At 34.5% G+C, this 24,570-nt stretch overlaps 1 protein-coding gene and 1 pseudogene across 6 annotated transcripts in view; one reads left to right on the top strand and one right to left on the bottom strand.

The window, feature by feature from the left end:
- LINGO2 (leucine rich repeat and Ig domain containing 2) overlaps positions 1 to 24,570 on the top strand; it is a 1,117,067-nt gene that overhangs the window by 638,032 nt on the left and 454,465 nt on the right. The gene's annotated exons all lie outside the window — the stretch shown is intronic.
- Positions 4,494 to 22,929, bottom strand: LOC100687664 (annotated as a pseudogene).

Genomic DNA, 24,570 nt, shown 5'->3' with positions numbered 1-24,570 from the left:
ATATATTTATCTGTAAATTCAAGCAAAAGTCCATGATTTTGCATTTATGGCAGCTCAGATGCCGTTCTACAAACCATTCTCTTCTAACACCCAAGGCTAAATCCTATTTAATTCGTGTAAGTTGGTTATTTTCTCAGCAGAAGTGAAAGTACTAATATACCTATAATCCAGACTATCTATAGGCCACATTAGAAGATAGATGAGTGTTTTCTTCATCTTCACTTTAAACAAAATATTTTATTTATTTATTTATTTATTTATTTATTTATTTATTTATTTGAGAGAGAGAGAGAGAGAGAGAGAGAGATGGAGAGAGAGAACAAGCAGAGGAAGCAGCAGGCAGAGGGAGAGGGAGAAGCAGCCTCTCTGAAGAGCAGAGAGCCCGATATGGGCTCTATCCCAGGACCCTGAGATCATGACCTGAGCTAAAGACAGTTGCTTAGCTAACTGAGCCACCCAGGTGCCCTCATTTTCACTTTTATTCCTTTTTTCAATGTGATTGTTTATTTTGTTTTGTTTTTGTTTTGTTTTGTTTGTTTTTGCCTTGTGATCCAATGCCTTTCCCGCTGACATCTCACTCCTTTAATAAATCAATTATAATTTAGGCATCTGATAAAAAGAAATTGATAAATTACTTTATATTAAATTGAAACTAATGGTCTGGCTCTACTTATAATAGCATTTTCCATTAGTAAGGAATACTGCAGATCTATGCAAGGGATTATAGGCTCTCACGGCAGAAAGTAGAGGTGATATTTACTTACTCTAAAATTTGTGTAATCCTAAAATTTGTTGTTCAAACCCAGAAATCCTTGATAGTGAAAAGGGCACTATTAATAATTGCATGGGGATAGCAGTGTACATTGGAACTGTGCCTGGCAAACCAGAGCAGATAGTTCCCCAACCTACAATGTCATTTTCTAGCCCTAGGCTTCTCCATCCAGAGTATCCAGCCCTTCATGTGGTTCCCACAGTTTGCAGACATATGCTGTTTTGTAAAACTTCAGATCAAATCAAATGGAGAGTATTGCTCATTAAGGTGTCCCTGAGATGACTTAGAAATTTTAGGATAGCCAATTTTCCAAATTTTAGTACAGAAAATATGGTCAGTATTAGTATAGTACATGGTTAGTACAGTATGTGGTCCCTTGCAAAATGCACTGAACTTATTGTCTACTCGTTTCTACTTTTCAAAAGTCAAGTTATTGTATAAATCATGCTACTTCATTGCACCTCTACTCTTTCTATAGAGAGGTGGGGAAAATCATTAAAATAGAGGATGCTTAAAGATATTTCCAGTACTGATATTCTAGGAGTCTAAGCAGGTGTTATGATAAGCTTTCCTGTTTCCAATAAATAACATCACAAACTAAAAAAGTCATTTATATACAATCAATGTGAATTTTTAGATCCCTCTAATAATGATTGAAAAATGACAGAAACCTTCAACTTCATTTTTCTCCGTTTATTGTATTTGTTCATGCACCAAGTGTGCTTGATTTCTACGGAAAATGAGACACTACTGAAAACTCCAGTATAAATTTTTTGGTGAGAGTATGATCAATGTTAGTGCAACATGTGACCCTGCTTATTGATCATGAAATGAAAATAAGGACACTAGTTTTTGTTTTATTGATTCCTAAAATATGATTTAAGACATGTTGTCTCTAATAATTCCATATTATTTACACTGAAAGAAGAATATCATTTGGGGGACTTTGGGATGGCTTCTGACAATGAAAATGACCATATCGTTGTTTCTCTTTACCTATGCAGTAATGGGTAGAGTTAGGTTCTCTGGGAGGTTCATTCACTTTCTCTGGCTTTAAGATAAAAAACTAGCATGAGTTAGAACTAAGGTTAAGCAAAGATAAATATAAATACTGGTTTTAAGTTAAGGAAACTTTGGAAGAGAACCAAAACAGGTTTTAGAAGCTGACAGATCACACTTCAAATTTTGACCCCACTGATAATGGCTTTGTAACCTTAGACCCAATTACTTATCTTCTTTGAGCCTTAGTTTCCTCACATGTAAAATGGACTATTGATATTTTAGTCATGGAATAGTTGAGAAAATTATATAAGTAAGTTGAGCTGTTGCAGTCATTATAAGGTTATAGATCTCATGCCATTAATTGTTTCTTGCTTGAGAATCTTGGACAAATACAGTCACAAACTGCTACTTCAAATACTTGTCTTTGGTCTTGGTCTATTTCTTAATCTTTGTCTGTATTAGACTTTTATATCCCCATGCCCTTGCTACCTCCCACCCCAAATAAAATAATTAATGACACTAATTTGCAAGCTCTGTTGATGTCAGACTAGCTGATGTATCAGCTGATGGGAGTGATTCCTATATTTCAAGACACCAGTGCCAAATATTTGATACTCAATAGAGCAATTACATTGCATCCTAAAGAATCCAACATTCATTTTTTATTTTATTTTTTTAGTTTTTTAGTCATTTGTAATAAAAAGAAATGGATATGTGTCTAGCTTAAGTCATGGGTACTTTATTTAACGCAAAATGTGTTACAATATTTGACAGAATAAATGAAAATATAAGATCCCCTACAAGGCTAGAAAACACCATTTCCTACAAATCCCCCAAATAACTGACAGTGAGGAATGAATGGTGGGGGGAGAACGTGGAGGTTATGGAACGACTACTTGCATAGTACTTTAGGCTCCCACTGAGGTTGATCAAGAATTGTCTTATTATCTCAACATTGTGTAATATGTTCCAAATGCCCATCTGGAATATTATTTTGATTTGTATTCCTTTAGAATCAACTTCAATTTCCAGTACTATCTTCTATCATTTTATGTTGTTATAGAGGTGAATCACATATTTGTGGCAGATTAGATTTCTCTTTGTATTGGGGGAAAAAAAGAAAAGGAAGATGACAAGGAAAGAGAAACAGGAGTGGATTTGTGCCCAAATGTTTAGGATCATACTATAGTTGCGATGCTATCTAGGCACTTTTAATCTATGGAGATTATTTTTTTTAATTCATCAAGTTTTAAAATGAATTTTTAATAAAATTATAGTTAAGAGGGAAAGAGACATAGAGTTCTAGACATTTTTAATCTATTTGCATTATGAATCGCTTCTTAGCCTTTTGGCTAAGATCAAGTGTATTTGCATTATGAGGTGAAATTCTTGATAACTTTTTTTTTAAGTTTTTACTTAAAATCCAGTTAACATACAGAGTAATATTAGTTTCAGGTATACAATACAGTGATTCATCACTTCCATACATCACCCAGTGCTCCTTACAGCAAGCATACTCCTTAATCCGCATCACCTATTTAACTCATCCCCTCCTCATCTTCTGTCTGGTAACCATTAGTTTGCTCTCTATTGTTAGGAGTCGGCTTCTTGGTTTGCCTCTCTCTCTCTGTTTTTCCCTTTACGATTTTTTAGAGCAGCATTATCTACAATAGCCAAATTATGGAAATAGACCAAGTGTCCATCAATTGATGAATGGATAAAGAAAAGGATACACAGTGGAATATTAGTCATTAAAAGAATGAAATCTCACCATTTGCCACAACATGGTTGGAGCTAGAGAGTATTATGCTAAGGAAAATAAGTCAGTCAGACAAATATCATGTGATTTCACTCATATATGGAATTTAAGAAAGATAACTTTTCTTAACTCTCACCCCACCCTCCTCTCCCTGTAACTTGTCCTGGAGACTAGGAGAAATATCTTATTTGAGATCCCTTCTCAAATACCCATACACTAAAGGAATTAATTCCCAAAGGGAAAGTAAAATGTCCTGTCATAAATGTACTGTATTTAACATTGTCTTTTCATTGAAAGAATGTTTTTCTTAAACATTAAGATTTTCAGGTTCCTCATTTTTCCCCCACGGCACTCCATTCTTATGTATAATCCTAGTTGTATCTTTCATTTTTAGAAAGTGGCCTATAGTCCAGATTTTAAAAAGCCTTGCTCTACTACAAGGCTGTTTTCAGTTTTGGAAAATATGTTTAGATTAGCATAAAGCTAGAAGTTCTCAGAAAGTTTACAAACACACTAATCTTTCACTTATCCAGAAGTTATTTATTTGTAACATTGACCACCAAGAACATGGCTAAGATTGTAAAAGGATCCTGAGATTTAAGGAAAATAGGTACCACGACTCATGTGGGTATTTTCACACAATATATTTTCTCTTATATTAAGCATAAATCTAACTGGTTCTATCATCTGGTTTTCCAGACCACAAAGAATTAGAAAGGCAGAGTCTGTGTATTATTTATTTTTTTATATGAACAATCATCTGATTTATAAAAATATGCAACATTTAAAATGATACAAAATAACAATTTCAAAACAACCTCAAAAATGAATATGTTTAACCATACTCAGTTCATAACAGAGCAAATGGGTAAGAAGAATAATTCACACTATAGGATATTGCTAATATCCACTGGCAACAGAAAAAGTTGGTAAAAGAAGGCAGAGAAACTCCTTTAAGAATTAGAACCGAGGGTTTCCATAATCATCTGGCATCCGCTCAATGCTGTACCTATTGTTAGAAATGTACATGTCGGGAACTCCAGGAATCTTCTGGATCTTTCCTTTAAGGTCCCAGTCAACTGTGGCCACAATATAACACTTGTGCTGAGTTACTCTCTGTACTAAGCCTTCATCTGCATAGGTTCTTTTGTGTGTGCATGGTAATCTTTCTAATCTTGGATCCTTGGTAATCCTTAGAGCCACTCGATACTTTTGCCCCAGTTTCTCAATTTCAGCCATTACACATTCAGTTATACAAGCATACACTTGGCATACAGACAGACCATCATTGACTGTACTAAGTCAAGTTTGGCTTTAATGGAAAAGTTGATAAAGTTGATATCAACCACGATGTGGTAAGGTGCGCCCAGCTATGTATTATATTGGAAGAATAAGCAGGAAGGATGTTGGGGGACTTCTCTCTTTCCTTGAGTGTGCTGGGATCTTTCTTTTCTTTCTTTCTATGTTTTAATCTATTCTCTCCATGGTTGCATACTTTCTTGCTTTCTTTTGCTTCCCTATGTTCGTGCCACACTCTTGTTTCTTCAAGACAGAGTCTGTTTAAAGTAAATGTACTGGCAGTGTCAAAAAGGACAGTTGACAGAACAGCGATGGAGACACTCAAATGTACAGATCAGAAAATTTACAAAAATGAAATTACTGTTATATTGAAGTAAATCCCTTAGATGCCAAAAAATAAGTATATGTCTAGTTTATTGTGTTTAATAAAAATATGAATATGTGATATCCTTTTTAAAAATAAATTGATGCAAGTCAGCTGCTGATTTTTTCTGAATGTGTTGTTCCATGTTTACAAGTTGTCATGTGCAACTTAAGCAAATATTTTCTTTGAAAGTAAATAGGTAAACATACTGTCTTCACTTCAAATTGCAAAGGACATACGATTATATTATAATAGTATAGAAATTTTAAGTCCTCCATATATTTCTACTCTTTTAAGAATACCAGATGATCATGTATTCATTTGATAAACACGGTATTTTCTGAGAATCTTCTATGGACCAGGAACATTGATTCTAAGAATACAACTGTGAAAAAGATATTAGCTGCACGTGGAGGAGCAAAAGTCTATATTTGACCCTCGGTCCACACGTTTCATACTGAATGTCTCTTTACCCACTCACAAACATTCAATGACGTAACACAAATGGAATTTTGTGGCACTTAGGAGAGGCTTATTCAGTCTTCACTGATATTGATTCAATTCACAGTTCCATTTATTCTTCTCCACAACCCAATGAGGTGAGGATTACTACCATCCTTATAGACCATCCACAGGTTACTAAATATCTTGAACTCAGATTCATCACCTATAAACTAGGTATATAAATATCTAGTTTACGGGATTATTGTGAAGACTCAAGAAAAACAATTACATGTGAAATATACACTATTTGCTTTGAGTGTGCTCCATCCTAATCTTTCATTTTTTATTTTATTTATTTTAATTCCAGTGCAGTTAACATAGAGTGCTATATTAGTTTCAGGTGTACAATACAGTGGTTCAACAATTCCATATATTACTCACTGCTGATCAAGATAAGTGTATTCTTAATCCCCTTCACCTATTTCACCCATCCCCCTATCCACCTCTCCTCTGGTAGGCCTCTGTTCTCTGTACATTAGAGTCTGTTTTTTTGGTTTGTCTCTCACTTTTTCCTTTGTTCATTTGTTTTGTTTCTTAAATTGTACATATGAGTGAAATTATATGGTATTTGTCTTTTTCTGACTCGATTATTTTCCTTACCATTACACTCTCTATACTCATCCATGTTGTTGCAAATGGCAAGATTTCATTATTTTTTATGGATGTACCATCTCTTCTTCATTTATTTGTCTATTGATAGGAAGTTAGACTGCTTTTACACTTTGAATCTTGTAAATGATGCTGCAATAAACATATAAAGGTACATATATCCTTTCAAATTAGAAGTGAGATTACTAGGTCGTAAGGTTGTACTTTTAATTTTTTGAAAAACCTCTGTACTGTCTTCCACAGTACTTACACCAGTTTGCATTCCCATGAATAGTGCACAAGGGTTCCTTTTCCTCCACACCCTTGCCAACATTTGTTGTTTCTTGAGTTTTTTATTTTAGCCATTCTGACAGGTGTGAGATGATATGTCATTGTAGTTTTGATTTGCATTTCCCTGATAATGAGTGATGTTGAGCCTGTTTTCATGTATCTGTTGATCATCTGTATATCTTCTTTGGAGAAATGTCTGTTCATGTCTTCTGCCCATTTTTGATTGGATTACTTGTTTCTGGGGTGTTGAATTGTGTCAGTTTTATAGATAGATAGATAGATAGATAGATAGATAGATAGATAGATAGATAGATAGATATTTTTGGGGTACTAACCCTTTATGTGATATGCCATTTGTAATTATCTTCTCCTATTCAGTAAGCTGTCTTTTAGTTATGTTGGTTGTTTGCTTTGCTGTGCAGAAGCTTTTTATTTTGATGAAGTCCCAGTAGTTAATTTTTGCTTTTGTTTGCCTTGCCTCAGGAAATATTACTAGAAAAATATTGCTACAGCTGATGTCAGAAAAATTACTGCCTGTGTTCTCTTCTAGGATTTTGAAGATTTCAGGTCTCACAGTTAGATGCTTAATCCATTTTTTGTTGTTGTTTTGTTAGGATGAGCATTTTATTTTATGTTTTATTTATTTTTAAGTGTGTATTTAAATTCCAGTTAGTTAACATACAGTATAATATCATTTTCAGGTTTACATTGTGTTTAGTGTAAGAAAGTGGTCCAGTTTCATTATTTTACATGTAATTGTCCAGTTTTCCCAGCACCATATATTGAAGAGACTCACTTTTTCCCATTGGATATTCTTGCCTCCTTTGTCAAAGATAAATTGACCATATAATTATGGGTGTATTTCTGGATTTTCTGTTCTTTTCTGTTGATCTATAGGTCTATTTTTGTGCCAGTACCATACTGTTTTGATTACTATAGTTTTGTAGTATAACTTAAAGTCTGAAATTGTGATACCTCCAGCTTTGCTTTTATTTTTCAAGATTGCTTTACTATTTGGGGTCTTTTGTGGTTCCATGCAAATTTTAGGATTGTTTGTTTTAGCTCTGTGAGAAATGCTGGTGGTATTTTGATAGGGATTGCCTTAAATGTGTAGTTTCCTTTGGCAGTATAAACAATATAGCAATATTTTTTTTTCTTCCAATCCATGAGCATGGATTTTCTGTCTTCTATTTCTTTCTTCAATGTTTTATAGTTTTCAGAGTACAGATCTTTCACCTCTTTGGTTAAGTTTATTCCTAGGTATTTTATTAATTTTGGTGCAACTGTGAGTGGGATTGATTCCTTAATTTCTCTTTCTGCTGCTTCTTTACTAGTGTATAGAAATGAAATGAATTTCTGTACATTGACTTTGTATGCCGTGACTTTACTGAATTCATTTATCAGTTCTAGTGACTTTGATGGAGTCTTTTGGGTTTTCTATATAAATTGTCATGTCATCTAGAAATAGTGAAAATTTTACAGATTCCTTACCAGTTTGAATGCCTTTCATATCTTTTTGTTGTCTGATTGCTGTGCCTAGTGTTGGAATAGAACATACATTTACTGGTGCCAAGATTTTATTTTTTGGATAATTATTAAATAAATCACTGTTGTTGCATTGGAATTCTGTATTACAGAATCATATTTCACATTTGGGCTCTATATCTTGTTAACAGCTTACCCCTATTTCCAAAACCCCCTAAAACTAGGTAATTTAGACTCTTCATTGCTGCTTTTGACTTGTTATTTTCTTTAATTTTCACAGTATCTAATTTTGGGGCATTGTTCAAGATGGATGATGTGGTTAGAATGTGTAGCTAAAGATGACCTTCAAGAGCAGGTAGTTGATCTAAATATTTTCAAGAGTAGGATGTGGGAAAATGTGAGGGTGTGTCTATGAAGAGTTAGGTAAACCTGACAGTGGTCATTAAACAGGAACCAGGAGCAAGAGATCCCAGAGAGAAAGTTACAAGGAAGCACTTACTGGAAAACTACTGGAGTAATTACTGGAGAGGAAAACTTAGGTCCCAAGAGGATCAGTGTGATGAGAATTTTAGATCCAAAGCCTCTTGAATTCTTGGCAATATCTCTAGATATGAAAAAAAGACATATTAACAGTGATTCAGTTAATATAACTGAAATGAAGGCATTCTTCATGGTGAGTAAAATAATAGTTTGCCATGAGACAAATAACAAGGTTGAAATGAAAACAATAGGAAATTTAGTTAATCAGTAGGTGGTTTTTGATTTCTGAACACGTGTCTTACACTATATTAGACATGAGGAAGTATAAAAATGTAGTAGAGCATTGATTTAGCTTTCAAGAAATTTGTAATACAGTTGGAGAAGTATCATTCTTCATTCTAGAGAAATAAAATATATATAAAAAAAACTTCAAAGAAGTATTTGTGACAAATTGTTTGTTTGCTTCTGAGACATATGACATCTGGTACATTATGTGAACTAAAGCCAAAAGAACAATTTGTTGTTCATCTCTTAAAAGTAATACTGCCAGTTCATAAATTCACATCAAGTCAATTTTCCCAGTAGTTCTCTCCTTACATGCTATAAACCTGAGCAGCATTGAGAGAAATTGATAATTATAGGCTCCTTTGTAATTTGCCTTGTAAAATCTTCTCATTAAGATTCACTTTGTGGTACCCTGCCTGGATTGCTAATTCTTTTCAATGTGATTTCTTTGGCTGAGTTGTGTTGTTAATCAAAATGTATACCTCCAAGCAACTATTTCTATGAGGGGCAAAGAAATAGTGATGATACAAGAGAAAAGGAAGCCATTAATGTGAAATCTGTATATAACGTTGCTCCTCTTTTCCCTGGTGGGAAACATAGTTTTAGATTTCTGGAAATAGTATTTACATAAAAACTTTCTTTGTGGCTAGGTGACAATATTGTTATGACAAGATTATGACATAAGATTTAGTTTCATTAATATATCTTAAGACTTCACTGTTTGCTTTTCCAGCATTTCAGTCCTCTGTGAATAGCCTTTTAAAACTTTTTAAAAACTATACAATGAGATGTGTAACTGGTCCTGGGTAAGAGTAAAGGTTCTGTTCTCATGGAAGGAGAATGTCATACACAGAGACCTTGAGCACTTTTTTTTTTTTTTAAGATTTATTTATTTATGATTGACATAGAGAGAGAGAGAGAGAGAGAGAGAGAGAGAGGCAGAGACACGGGAGGAGGGAGAAGCAGGCTCCACGCTGGGAGCCCAATGCAGGACTTGATCCCGGGACTCCAGGATGGCTCCCTGGGCCAAAGGCAGGCGCCAAACCGCTGAACCACCCAGGAATCCCTTTGAGCACTTTTTAAAAACCATTTTGACAGTTCAAGGTTTCTTTTATCTCCATAGCTTTATACATTTTCATGATACTTGACTGTTTTCTTCTAGAATTAGCTCTGTGAAAGATCATGTTCACTTATGATTGAAGTAGCTATTTAATATTACTTCAGCAATTTCAGGAAAGTGCTCTCTCCTCACAGATTGTAGAAAATGTTTCTTGCTTCCATGGTTCTGGACACTTCCAAACTAAGGAGACGCTGAGGAAAAGACAACATTTAGAAAAGAAAGAGTTAACCCACTTTTCTATCTACCCATCCATTTTCCTCTTAGGTTCTTGATTTTGGACTGCACCCTGTACTCATGCATTGATTTTGATTGTGTGCTTTTTTTTTTTTTTATCATTTAACAACAAATCTGGTGTTTTTTGTTTCATTTTTTATGAGTATTAACTTTCCTGTGAGCACATTAAGGAAGGGTAGATTTGTAATCTTTGTCATCATGCAAGCATTTAGGTAAAAAATCATACTAAGGTTCCGATTATTTTGTAAATTAAAATTTTCTTATCAAATATATTGGATTTCTTTTAAAAGTGTGTTCCCCACATGTATATATAGTGTTTATCAGTCAGGACAAAGAACTATTTTAATAGTCTATTATGGAACATCAGACATGCAATCCTTGTATTCTAGAAAAATTGTGAACTCAGGATCACTTCAAATGTTAATGTTTTTTGTCCACTCACCAATGCCTCTCACCATGAGTCTCCTGTATAACTCATATTCTCTCAGTGTAGCAAGCATGATGATTTTCTATATGCCAAACAGAAGGGAAATTTAATTTTAAACTTCAGGAAATAGAAAAGCAATAGAGAAAGTTAGTGAAGGGTTTTTAAAATATACTAGAAACACCAAAGATAAAAACAAAATGATTTTGGTAATCCTTGGTGCTTGTTCTTAATACTAATGGCTGCATTCTGAAATTCTCCTAAGGAGCATGAGAGGTGTCGAAAATGTTTCACATTGTGTTCTAGCAGATGGTTAAGTAGTGTTTTTTTCCTCCAACTCATTCATCTAAAGCTCTTTCATCTGTATTAAAATTGTCCCAAAGGAAGAAATAAGTTTCAGAAATGTTTGTGATCCTTTATTTTTTTGGGGGGAAATCCATTTTCTATGATTTCTGTCAAGTGCAAAAACCTATTTAAAGGAATTAACTGTGATAATTCACTGCTTTGAACTGATTTCTTTTGTGGTATTGCTTCCCACACTTTCATTTTATTTCATTCAATTTGAGTGTCTTTATCTTGAGGTTTTATGATCAAAAAACTATACAAAGTATATATATTATGTGTGTATTCTAAATACCAAAAATCTACTTAAAATGTAACCTTTGAGCGCCTACCTTTATTACAGACTTCCCCGTCTCTACTCCACCCTCTGATGGACACAAATTCCATCTCTTGCCTGCTCATTGATCATTTAAATACATTATACAGCAGGGTTTATATCAACCCTTGTCAAAATTCTGTTTGAGTTCACTGTTTAAATGTGATGTGTGTTGGAGGCTGGTGAGTAACATGTGCTGCTTAAAATTAAGTACAAGTGTTGAAAAACAATTTTAACAACGTATCACAAGAGAAAACTAACAAATATAAGGAAAGGAAAATTAACTTGTGTTTTTTTGTACTGAAATTTGTTATTTGTGAATCTAAGAATATGAAAGTTAATAATGTAAGATAATAAGACTAATGTCTTAACCAGAAATTAGATCCTTCCATGTGTGCTTTAAAACAAACAAAAAAAAAGATTTTATTTATTTATTCATGAGAGACACACAGAGAGAGAAGCAGAGACATAAGCAGACTCCACACAGGGAGCCCAATGTGGGACTTGATCCCAGGACCCCAGGATGATGCCCTGAGCCACAGGCAGATGCTCAACCGCTGAGCCACCCAGGTGTCCAACCTGTGGGCTTTTCAAGTAACCTCTTGAAGAGTGTTTTCTCTACTTCTGGTGGCACTTATTATTCCATACTGATTTTGATATGTTTTATAAGAGCCTATTTCCAAGCCCTTCTTCCATGTTAATCTTTATAGTCCTCTAACTTCACCAATCCAACCATGAATGCAGATAGACTGCAGGACAGCTGTAGCCAAAATCAAAGGCATGTATCAATATTCAATATCTACATGATTCGAAAGAGCCATATAAGGGATTTTTTTGATGGCACTAATATGAAACAACTGTAATGTCACTGGCACTCAGTACAGAATTAAGATACTGTTTAAATAACATGCCATAGGCTCTGAAGGTGGTTGCCAGAGTAGTTCCAAAAGTATCTTGAGCAGTAAGAGCATCAATGAAATAAAGGGCTCAACACACATTTGGGTGAATGTGTTTCAGTGTCAGCAAGAATATGGTAAGATTTTCTAGAAATATAAATTGGACCATTTTACACCTCTTAAATTTTTTTTTCAGATTCCCTGTAATCTATGTAGTGATCTTAAACTTTGTAAAGTAAGTATCTCTAAAAACAAAGAAGAGCAAACATGAAATTTCTTTGTCTTGAAATTAAAAAATGTATCTGAATGATTTACTTACTTCACAATTTAAGACACTGTTTTAGAATTTTACTATCAAGCAGAACAGATAGACCAAAAAAATTGCATATTTCCCCTGTATATTTTAATATTGCACTAATAGTACCTTCAGCATTCATCCATTCATCCATTCTGTTCATCCAAAAAAATATCAATTGAATACTTGCTCTTCAATATAGAGTATTAAATGATGAAATTGTATATGCCTCACTATATTTTATCTCTTTATATGACTATCTTAATAAATTTAATTTTTTGAGAGCAAGGACTCTTTATATTCACTCTCATATTCTAATGACTAGCATAATGCTCAGAACATAGAAGATGCTGAGAAAATATTCAATAAGTAAAAATGTTTGTTAATAATTATTTATAAAAGCTTATGGTACATTATACATTACCCTTTGAGTTCTTAGTCCAGTATCATCCCCCTCAAATCTGCCATGTGTTTTTTTGAGTCATTGATCTTAAATGCAAATCCAAAGCTCTGCTCAGTTTGATATATTTGGCTTATATCTGGCCTTTCCAAGTTTTGCACCAGAAAGTCCAAAAGTGTACATTGTAAGAAAGACATGTAAGACCTTTGATTGTCTTATGGCTGTTCTCACAGTTTAAATTTCTACAACTCTCATCCACTCCATTACATTCCATTTTGTTTCACAACTATTTACGCGTGATTTTTTTATTTAGCCTAGACTTTCCTTCTCTCTCAGATGTAGCAAATTCCTGCTCATTATTAAAGACCCAGATCAATCATTTCCATGTCTATGAAAGCTTCCTTGATCCCCAGATGTAACTCCTCCTTTTTGTGTGCACTTTGCCTAATTTATACTTCTATTGATATACTCCCCAAATCACGTTCCAAAGAATTTAGTTCTATAGGATACTAACAAGCATTACTGCAGGGAGAAAAAGAAGTAGGGAATATCCTCAGCTCCAAAAAATTTTAGGAGTTGTGTGTTAAGTAAAATTAAACAGATGTTTTTATTCCAGGAGTAGTCAGAACCTTTATATTCTCATATTCACTGTGAGTTTTTAAGAATAGGCCATATATTATACAGATTCCCATGTAGATTTCCCATGTAGATTTCCCACGTAGATTTCTCTATGGAATGCATCTTTCACACAATAATGAATATCCCACGAAACTCAAGTATTCTACTAATTGTAGTTTATGAAAACTCTATTATTTTGCTTATTATTATTTCCTCAGAGACTGTAGGCTCCCTAAGGTCAGGGTCTCTGTGCTATGTATCATTTCTTACTCTTTACTTAGTAGAATGGGATGATTTTTTTAAATATAGATTTAGTTTACAAATGAAATATTATAAGTCACATGTCATCATGAGGATAAGAAAAATGTAATTTATCCATCTGTCTTATTTGTTTTGATCTTGTTTGAAGTGGTAAGTATGAACATTGGATGAATTAATAAGTGAAACATGTAAATGATGATGAAAATTAATTTTTTTCCTCCACATTGTCCTTTTGGGAGTTAAAGTTTTTCATCTGCTAAATTTCACCATTACACTATATTTTTAATACTTAGAATACTTTAAAGGTAATACATACTAGAATTATGTTTTGTTAAATAAAGTATTTAATGTTGGTAATTAATGTTTTCATCATTTTAGATATTATCTGTTGGAATTTTATAGAAAAGGGTCAAATTATATAAACCACATTTAAACCTGTATTTTATTTTTTTATTTTTTTATAATAAATTTATTTTTTATTAGTGTTCAATTTACCAACATACAGAATAACGCCCAGTGCTCATCCCGTCAAGTGCCCCCCTCAGTGCCCATCCCCCATTCACTCCCACCCCCCGCCCTCCTCCCCTTCCACTACCCCTAGTTCGTTTCCCAGAGTTAGGAGTCTTTATGTTCTGTCTCCCTTTCTGATATTTCCCACACATTTCTTCTCCCTTCCCTTATATTCCCTTTCACTATTATTTATATTAGTGAAGTAAGTCAATCAGAGAAAGACAAACATTGTATGTTCTCATTCATTTGGGGAATATAAACCTATATTTTAAATATTTATTTGTTTGTTTAAAAAAATTGTTTTTGATTACAGAGGGAGAGGCAGAGAGAGGGAGAGAGATTCTTAAACAAGCTCCACACTCAGCACAGAGCCCTGATGCAGGGCTCAATCCCATGATCCTGAGATCATGACCTGAGCTGAAGTCAAGAATCAGATGCTTAAACTACTGAGCCAGCCAGGAATCCCCAAATCTATATTTTAAAAGGCACGAATATCTCTGAATTTGCACTCTAACAGAAATCTCTTTACAGTATGCGATTTAACGGTAAATATTCTTACAGATGAATAGTAAAATGCTACTAAAGTGCAAACATAGGTACATAGATTTTTATTTTGTTTTCTTCCATTCTGAGTCTACATAGCCAATGATTTGTTCCTTTTTTTTTTTTTTTTTTTTTTTAATGATTTGTTCTCATATGTATTTTAATGAGCAACTGGTTGGAAACATACATTGCTTCTCATTGTGTACCTAATTCGTAGCAATGTAAAAGATTTTAGTAAAACAAAACAAAACAAAACCCCTGCTTTTTTTGTGAATATTAATTGATTTGAGGGAATTTTTCTGGTTGTCTTATTTAATTCACCAATTTGATGAAAGAAATAAAATTTTGACCAAATTTTTTGCATATACCTTCTATCTCACTTTTTAAACATCATTTTCCCAGTATTACACCATAGCTTGCAAGGACAGATAAGCATTCTGTTATAATTTCTTTTCTATTTTTTCCCTCTGAAATATGATTATTTTCTTGGCTGTTACTTTTTGAGAAAACAATTTTGAGAGAAATCTTAGTAAGAAACAGTACTGTTAAACAGTGATGAAACAGTTTCATCACTGAAACTCCATTCCCTATTTGGATAGAGTTCTTATGAAACATAGAGGAACATTCAAGACTCATAATAAATGATAAATCCTTATTGGTTAGGTACATGGATCTATATTTTTGTTGAGTGATTTGACACAAATTCTACACTTCCATTCAAAAATTTCATCTCTTTTCACATTGAAGTCACAATTGTTGTCTCTTAAACCACTCTACAGATGCCCTATTCAACACATGAAAATATCATAAGACTTTTCTTTTCAAAACAAAGGAGAGGACTCAGGCCTATTCAAACTATTCACCTCAATTAAGTGATAAAATCAATGAGGATAATGGGCCATTTAAGTGAAAGTATTATTCATTTTTTATATGACTTGACTACAATTTTATAATGAAGAACAGTATCAAATAAAAGCATCCAGATATCTTCCAAGAGGTGATATACACATTTAAACGTTCATGAAAATGTAAGTTATATTTTTCATAATGGCAATTCAACTGCCAGTCAAGAACACTGTGCTCTATCCACATGATATATGGATTATTGTAACATAAAAATAATGTTTTTGGAAGAAGACAGATATGGCCAGCAAGTACATGAAGAAGCATTCAACATCACTAATCATAACAAATTAAAAAACTACAAAGATATCTCATCCTGCACCTGTTAGAGGCTACTATCGAAAGACCAGAGATAACAAGTGCTGGCGAGAATGTGGAGAAAAGGTAACACTTATTTACTGTTGGTAGGAATATAAATTGGTACAGCCATTATGCAAAAACAGTGTGGAGGTTCTTCTAGAGGTTGAAAATAGAACTACCGTATGATCCAGCAATCCTACTTCTGGATATATATCTGAAGGAAATGAAATCACTATCTTATACCTCCATGTTCACTGAAGCACTATTTACAATAGCTAAGACGTGTAAAAACCCTAAGTGTCCATCAACAGATGAATGGATAAGAAAATGTGGTATGTTTACATACATACTGAAATATTCTTCAGCCCTACACAAGAATGAAATCCTGCCATCTGTGACATCATAGATGAATCTTCAAGCATATGCTAAGTGAAATAAGTCAGAGAGAGAGCAAGCAAGAGAGAGCGAGTGATGAATACTATATAATCTCACTTATATGTGAAATTTAAAAAAAAAAATCAGCTTCATAGAAACAAAGAGTAGATTAATAGTTGCCAGAGGCTGGGGGTGGGTGAAATGAGATGTTGGTAAAAGGGGACAAACTTTCAGTTACAAGTTGAATATTTCCTGGGCATCTGATATACAGCTTGATGACTATCATTACCCATACAGTATTGTATACTTGAAAGTTTGCTAAGAGGAGATCTTAAATTTTCTCACCACACTTTAAAAAAGAGCACTTCTTTCAGGTGCTAGATGTGTCAACTAACCTTGTCATGATAATCATTTCACAATATATACATGTGTCAAATTACCATGTCATACATCTTAAGCTTACACAGGGTTATATGTCAGTTATATCTAAAAAAAAAAAAAAAAAAGCTGGGAAAAATAACATGCTGGAGTTAGATTAATTTTAAAAGGACACTAGATAGAAAAACATTCAACTTGCATATGAATGTTCAGGCTTCAATGTTTAAACTATTTTTATTTGGGCATTTTCTGAATCTCAAAATTAAAAAGGAACAAAGAGGCTCTAATCCAAACTGACTTCCAAATTATTGATACCATTCTAAATGTTTAAGAATGAGAATAATGGCTTCCCCCAAACCTACTCAAAATATTTTTACCCATCTGAATAGTATCTACTTTCTTTAGCTTTCTTTAAATTAATTATGATTCATCAAAGAGGCAACTTCTTATAAACCATTAATACTCAAACTTAAGTGAACTTAAAATTTACCCGAAAAGCTTGTTAGAATGCAAATTCATAGGACACATGCCAAAAATATGATCAATAGGTCTTGGTTTTAACTTAGCAATCTGATTTTAAGGAACATCTAGATGAATCTTGTGGATGCTTTACAGATCCCATTTCAGGACATAATGATTGACAGTCCAAGGAACAATGTCCAAAAAGTATAACAAACAGTTCAAGTGAATTTTAGACCATCCTGCAAACAGGAAATTTTAATCTACAAGATAGATATAACAGGAAGGGAGTACAGATGATAGTGTAATTCATGAGTAATGTAGAGTGGTGGTCACTATGTATCTAAAGATCCAAGAAGAGTCCCACCCTCCCTCCTTCAACAAAAGGACCAGAGGGTAAGAAAAAGAGATTCAACTACAGCCAGCTTTCTAAGTGAGGCAGAAACTATTGGATAGTTCAGCCTGCTTTGTAAGTTAATTTTAGGTCCCTTTGGATGGTGTAACTAAGATTACTTCTCTACAATGAGTATCAGAACTGAGATTTCTCTCAATTAAATATATTGCTCTTCAATAAGTAGCAAGGCTTTGACTAGATAGATAGATAGATAGATAGATAGATAGATAGATAGATGATAGATAATAGGTAGATAGTTATGTGATTGCCATAGTCCATAAAATATGTTCTATCTTGACATACCACCTATGGCCCTATACTCTTAGTGGTATTTCTTTTCTCTGTTCCTTTGCTACTACTTTCCTTGATTTGTCCTACATTTCAGTCAAACTGGATAATTCACTTTTCCCAAACTCATCCTAATTATTATTGTGGGCATTCTTCTCTGACACTCTTTCTTCTATCTGATGTCCTATTTCCACATGTCCTATTCTACCAATCTTTCAGGACCCAACTTAAATGCCACCTCCACCTGGAAGTCATTTGTTCTTTATGATCAGAGGGAATTCTTTTCAATTTCCACAGCACTTTTATCTTTACTTTCTTTTCTGATCTTTTCCATGTTCTCATTTCTATTATGGTATCTGCATTTGGAGCCTCTCCTTTTTGAAACTGTAAGTTCTTTGGAATCAAGGACTGTGTGTGTGTGTGTGTGTGTGTGTGTGTGTGTGTGTATGTGTTTTCCTCTTGAAATTTCCTTTAGCACATAGGTCTATACATATGATAAATTTGCAAAAACATTTTTTAACGGTTGCCTTCTTCTTCCTCGCTCAAAAAGGAGGGAGAAGGGGGAGAGACATGAAAATGTGAGACTTGAAATTTCATAAGCAAATGCTTTCTATTTCTTTACATGTCCATGTGTCTATTAATAAAATCTAGAATTGCATTATAGTAGTTTTTAAATGATTTTTGTGGCTGTTGTTGCCTAATTTTTACTACCAGTCACGTCATTGACCATTCAAAACTGTGGGATTTTTAAAAATATTACCTTCTGTATTTACCCAGGCAAGTCTTCCCTTTTTTGTGTTTGTACAATTTTCAAACCCATATAGCATTTTAATGATATTTTTAATGTTGTCCTTTATTCTAACCTTTACAGATATTTTTGGATCTTGACCAACTCTGCTACTAAATAGGCTAGCTGTCTCCCTTATGCTCTCATTTTCAGCTCTAATATGCACATTGGAGAAACCTAACTTTTCTGTTTTTAAGCGATTCATTGATGAAAATGAACAGGACAGGAAAAGAGAACTCTCTTCTAATTTGCCTCAGTTGAAATCAGCATATTTTGAATCCTCCAATATGACCACAATCCTCTATCTTATCCACAAAGATGTCATGAGAGACATTTCTCATTACTGTCTTAATGTAATCAACATCTTTTTTTTCTTTTTTCTTTTTTTCTAATATGTTTGATTAATCACAATAAAAAGAGGTGAGTTCCTACATTAACTGAGTAACTTAAACCTCTGTGGTATAAACCAATGAACAATTTTGGGTAATTTACACAGTGGTCCAGTGTTAGCTATGCATCTATATTTTAATCAACCCTCACACAGGAGACCTTATTTATTTTTTTTAATAGTGAAAACATAATTTTCCTCTAATATGCTAGGTTTATAGCAAATAAGCAACTTGCTTCTAAAGTGATTATTTTGGTCTCTTTTATTGAGCTTTTCGTTAGTGTTACCTAAAAAAATAAGGAAATAATTAATTTACTAGGTTAATGTAAATTCTACCATGAGAAGAATTTACAGACATTTAAAATTATTTTTTTAAGATTTTATTTATTTATTTATTCATGATAGACACATACAGAGAGAGAGAGGCAGAGACAGAGGCAGAGGGAGAAGCAGACTCCATGCAGGGAGCCCGATGTGGGACTCAATCCCAGGACCTCAAGATCATGTCCTGAGCCAAAGGCAGATGCTCATCCACTGAGCCACCCGGGTGTCCTGACATTTAAAATTATAATTTTAAAAAATGGTATCAATTTAGAGTGCCTTCTATGTAAAAGGTACTGTGCTCAGTGCCTTAGGCATATCACATCAATTGTCATCACAGTCTTATAACATAAGCATTATTATTATTATCATCCCATTCCACAGAAGGAAACCTGAGATTCAGAGTCCCATTCATGTATTCAATGGTTGCTGATGAGCAATCTGTTATGTCTCTTGCACAAAGTCGGCCCTATTTATACAGTTTCTTGTTTACACAGTTTCATTGAATTCATGTTTTGAAGGGAGCTGGAATTTCCATCAACTCACTAGAGAAATACTAAAAAAGTAATTAGAGACCAAATCAGTTGGTTTCAATTATGAAAAGTGCTACAGAGAAACCCAGAAGGGGTATGAGATTATATAGCAGACAAATGTGATATAGTCTGGGGGAGCCAGGGAAGGTTTCTGAGTCCGGAAACATAGGAGTTAAGCAACCAAGGAAAGGGCGTCGGGGGAGGAGGGATCAAGAGAGTGTGGCAGGGGGAAGATTATTTGAGGCAGAGAGCAGCATCTACAAATGTTCAGATATGGGGAAGAAGTCTATGCTTTTCAGAAAATGAAGGGCAGCTTGTGTGATTGTTATGCAGAGTGAGAGGGAGCAAAGGAAGGAGACTGGAGCTTTCAGGGGCTTCCTGCAGGCCACCTGTTAATTTTAGATTTTAGACCAAAGGGAATGTGAAGACAAAAGGCTTACTTGCTTATTTGTATTTTGTTTGTTTGTTTTAATTAGGAGTGAGCTATAATCAGATTTGTTCTATAAAAGATTATTCTGACTGCTATTTAGGGAATGGACTAGAAAACAGCACAAAGAGATGAAGGAATACCATTTAGGAAGCTTTTGCAGGGGTGAAGGAGAAAGATAACAGTGCCTTGGAGCCAGTAATGGCAAAAAGGATAGAGACAACTGAATGATGTAAAGAGAAGTTTAGGAAATAGAACTGGCAAGATTTAATAATTGATTGAATGATGTGATGAGTAAAAAAGAAAAAGCCAAGGCATGTCCAGCTGAGTGGATGCTAATTAAATAGTTGCCTAAGGACAAATAGCTAATAAGTATTAGGGATTTGGACCTTATTCAAAATTTGTGCTATTAACATTGTCATCTTCTGCAGCCCAGCTTACCGTGGTCAAGAGTCCAATATTTGAAATTTTACAGTATGACTTCAGCAATATAAATCCTATAATATAAATGCTTGGACATATGTGATGACATCCTGGAGAGACACATGCAAAACGAAATGGAATATGGAGCAGGTTCAGGTTCTGTTATTCTAGATTTATTGTGATTCTTCAGAGTAGCTGCAAAATATGGAGTTCTTCCATTCATGTTTCATTCTATAAACTGCTGGTAGCAATAAGTGTAATGAGGTTATTCAAGGTAAGATGAAAAGTAACATTCCCTAGGATCCTTGGATAAAGAAAAACTATCTCCCAATCACAAAATCATACACTTTCTGTATAGTTTTATATTTTACTCTGTCTTATTGAATAATACTAAAATTTCTATATATTTCTCAAATACTGTATAACCATTTGTGCAAAGCAGAATTAATTACATCTGAGATCAGATAAACTGTCTCTTTTTTTAATGCAAATACCTTAATAATGTGAAGTAGTAAATCACAACCCATAATGTTCTTTTCCCTACTAGTTAAAAGTTGATCATGAAAAGGAAATATAGCAACAGAGTTTCATCTTTAAAAATGTTGCCACCAAGAGGTAACTTTGTCACTAGACAGAAATGGTGCATTTTTCCCCCCTTGCATCCTTGAATTTTTGTTTGAGATTTTCTTCCAGGGGACACCTGGGTGGCTCAGTGGTTGAGCATCAGCCTTTGGCTCAGGGCGTAATCCCGGGGTCCTGGGATTGAGTCCCACATCGGGCTCCCTACAGGGAGCCTGCTTCTCCCAATCCCTCTGACTGTTTCTCTCTCTATCTCTGTCTCTCATGAACAAATAAATAAAATCTTTAAAAAAAAAAAAAAAGATTTGCTTCCAAAATATGTAATTTCAAGTTTCTTCCACAGCTCTAAATACTATTCACGATAAAATGTATTAATTTTTTAAGATAGTTACACTTGGACACTGCACACTTTATTGAGATGAAACGATAGGAATAATAAAATGTGTAATTATTTTATTTTATTTTTTTTAAAGATCTTATTTATTTATTCATGAGAGACACACACAGAGAGAGGCAGAGACACAGGCAGAGACACAGCAGGCTCCATGCAGGAAGCCAATGTGGGACTCGATCCTGGGTCTCCAGGATCAGGCCCTGGGCTGAAGGTGGCGCTAAACCGCGAGCCACCTGGGCTGCCCATTTGTGATTATTTTAAAAGTTTCTAGCGCCCCACAGATTGTGACATAGTTTTGTCTCCTTCACAAGCCTACCTAGTTTTTCCTTTTCGAATAGAGCAAAGCTAATGATGCCAGATTACACCAGATCTGTGGAGGATGAACTAGGTCCATGGCTTTATTGCAATCCTCAGTGTGGTTGGGCAGTGGGGCACATTGGGAGAAACATGGCAGTTATCAAATGAAAAGTAATATGCTGTTTTGCAGAATAGAACAATTTTCATCCCTATTGATAAGGGGCTCAGAATTGAGTGAATTAAGAACTAATGATAGGTTCTGAAAGTAAAGGTTAAGAAGCAGCTCTTAAGAACATACGCTTTTGGGATACCTGGTGGCTCAGTTGGTTAAGCATCTAACTCTTGATTTCAGCTCAGGTCAGGTCATGAGATTGAGCCCTGCATTGGGCTCCATGCTCAGCCTGGAGTCTGCTAGAGATTTTCTCACTTCCTCTTTCTTCTGCCCCTCCCCCTCCTAGCAATAAATAAATAAATAAACAAACTAAACACTTTTATTGAGAACATCATTATGATGGAGTGGTTAAGAACACAGGCTCTGGACTCTGGCTTCTGGCACCATCACTTACCAGCTCTGTGTCCTTTGCCAAGTTAATTCAACTTAAATGAGGTAATCATAGGATTGTTGGGAGTTTTAAACAGCATGACCTATAGAGCTCTCAGGACAGTGCCTGATACATGGTAAGCACTAGAGAAATGTTAATTGTTTAATTATTATATTGTTATTCTCATGCACTTACCCAGCCATACCATTCAGTAATAAGGACAATGGTGAGCACTTGGTAAAAAGAGAAACAAGGTAATTGGTATAAGAACATATCTTCTTGTTCATATTTTGCCCATTGTCAATTTGACCTATTAACATTAGTTTTTCCTCTTCTGCTTGTGCACATACCATGGTCCATATAAAATTATCAGTGGGGTAGTCCTTCTTTTATTTTATAAAGATTTTATTTATTTATTTGAGAGAGAGAGAGAGAGAGAGTGCTGAGTGACAGGGCAAGAGCAGAGGAAGAAGGAGAAACAGACTTCCTGCTGAGGAAGGAGCCCACCATGGGGCTTGATCCCAAGACCCTGGGATCATGACCTGAGCCAAAGACAGATGCTTAACCAACTGAGCCACCCAGGCATTCTGGCAGTCCTTACTTTAAAACTTATCAGTACATCCATGTGGGGGTCTCATCTTTAGTCATCTTTAGAAATCCTCAATCTGTGAAAAAAAAAAAAAACACAACTACATTGTTTAGGCTAACATATCAAGTATGTCAAGTGTATTGAAGTATATAATGAAGTTCTATCAAAGAAAGCAAATTTTTACCACAAGATTATTATTATTATTTTTTTAAATTTTACTTATTTTTTCATGAAAGAGGCAGAGACATAGGCAGAGGGAGAAGCAGGTTCCATGCAGGGAACCCAATGTGGGACTCGATCCCAGGATGCTAGAAACATATCCTGGGCAAAAGGCAGGTGCTAAAGCACTGAGCCACCCAGGTGTCCCAATGATTTTATTTATTCATGAGAAACACACAGAGAGAGAGGCAGAGACACAGGCAGAGGGAGAAGCAGGCTCCATGCAGGGAGCCCAGTTCCACCACAAGATTTATATGCCTTTCTAACCATGAGATTATGTTCTTAACTAATGAAAAACCAGGAATTATAATTAGAATATATGTAAATGACAGAAGAATGCGCATATCACTGATAGCACTCAAGAAATGTAGATGGGCCTAATTATTCAGTGGAGGACCCTGGCTCTCCTGAACACAATCTTTTGATTTCCTTTGCAAGGTGAGTCTATGTTTTAGAAAAGAAAAAATATGAATGCATCTAACTGAAACATTTGCTGCTTTGGCTCTAAAAATAGGAAACTAGTGAGGAAATAGAGAAAAGGGACCCCTGGTGCACTATCAGTGCATGAGGAATATAAATTGGTACATCCACTATGGAAACTGTATGGAAGGTCCTCAAAAAATTAAAACTAGAACTACCACATGATCCAGGAATCCCATTCCTGGGCATCTATCCAAAGGAATGAAAGGACTATCTCAAAGTGATATCTGGATCCCATGTTAATTGCAGCATTATCCACCACTGCCAAGGCATGGGAACAACCTATCTGTCCATCAACAGATGAATGGATAAAGAAAATGTGATATATATATATCTGTAATGGAATATTATTCAGCCATAAAAGGAGGAAATTCTGCCATTTGTGCAACATAGATGGGTCTTGAGAGCATTATGCTCAATAAAATAAGTCAGACAGAGAAATACAAGTACTATGTATGCTCACTTATATGTGGAATCTAAAAATGTCAAATTCCTAGAAACAGAAAGCAGATGGTATTTTCAGGAGCTGGAAGATTAGGAAAGTGGGAAGATATTGGTCAAAGGATAAAAACACTTAGTTATAAGGTGTTATAAGGTGTTAGTGTATGAGTGTATGAGTTCTAGGGATCTAATGTACAGCATGGTGACTATTGCTAACAATACTGTATTGTATATTTGAAAGCTGCTATGGGAATAGGTCTTAAAT

Source organism: Canis lupus, chromosome 11, assembly GCF_011100685.1.
Source record: "Canis lupus familiaris isolate Mischka breed German Shepherd chromosome 11, alternate assembly UU_Cfam_GSD_1.0, whole genome shotgun sequence".
Lineage (NCBI taxonomy): Eukaryota > Metazoa > Chordata > Mammalia > Carnivora > Canidae > Canis > Canis lupus.
Note: the sequence above shows the minus strand (reverse complement) of the source record. Positions and strands in the feature narration are given on the sequence as shown.